Source organism: Chiloscyllium punctatum, chromosome 27 (assembly GCF_047496795.1).
Source record: "Chiloscyllium punctatum isolate Juve2018m chromosome 27, sChiPun1.3, whole genome shotgun sequence".
Classification (NCBI taxonomy): Eukaryota; Metazoa; Chordata; class Chondrichthyes; order Orectolobiformes; family Hemiscylliidae; genus Chiloscyllium; species Chiloscyllium punctatum.
This window is the reverse complement of record NC_092765.1, coordinates 80,074,404-80,075,485: the sequence shown is the minus strand read 5'-3', so window position 1 is coordinate 80,075,485 and position 1,082 is coordinate 80,074,404.

Here is a 1,082-nt window from a genome sequence, read left to right as displayed (position 1 = left end):
ATAGGGAGGGATGTAAGAGCTGCAGGAGCTTATGGAGAGTTGAAGAGTTGGAGCAGTTTGCAGAGGTAGGTTTCTCAGACAGGTGTAGGTTATAGATAGTGAGGGTTGTGTGGTCTGAATAGGTCAAAAAGAGGAGAGTTTTCGGGTCTGGAAGAGGTTACACTGACAGGGACAGTTGAAGAGACTGAAGCAAAAATGCATGGAGAAGGTTACACAGATAGGGAGGTGAGTAGGGACTGAAGGGGAATACACAGACATGGAGGGTTGTATTGTTAGACGGAGCTGAGAGGGATAGGGACTGGTGTAGGGATTTACACAGATAGGGAAGGTTGTGTTTTTGGAGAAGGTTACACTGATACAGACAGTGTTAGGGACTACAGAGGAGCTTAGAGCGAATGTATTATGGGGAGAGGAGGAGATTACAGACACAGAGATGGCTGTCGGGTTGAAAAGAGCTTCTACAGATCCTCAGTGCTGTAAGGCTGGAGGGAGATTATAACAGTGAGTGTTGCCAAGACTTAATTACTTCACTGATATAGAGCAGGTCTCAGCACGTAAGTGTCAAAGGGAAGTTGAGACAGTCCAGATGAGTTTTCAGAGATACAAATGTTTATGGGAGTTTCAAGAGGGAACAATGATTGGGAGTGCTGTACCAAATGGTAATAGTTATAGAGAGGTTTCTAAAAGCAGGAAGAGGTGACAGACACATCGATCTTTGTAAGGACTGGAGAAGCTTACATCACCAAGGAGTGTTTTAGAGTCTGGAGGAGATTACTGTGTTCAGGAGAATATTGGGGATAAGGCAAGGTGTAAGAGACGGGGATGGTTGACAGGGCTGGACAATAATCTGAATAGAATTGCCATCGTGTTCAACCAGGCCATTCGGCACAACCAGTCCATTCCAAACCTCTGAAGAGCATCCTACCCAGACCCACCCCTCTACCTATACATTAAACCCTGCATTTCTCGTGGTGAACTTACTTAAACCACACATTCCTGAATACCACAGTCAATTTATGACGGCCAATTCACTGGTAGTGCAAATTTTGGACACACACACATACAGCAAGGGAGCGACACGC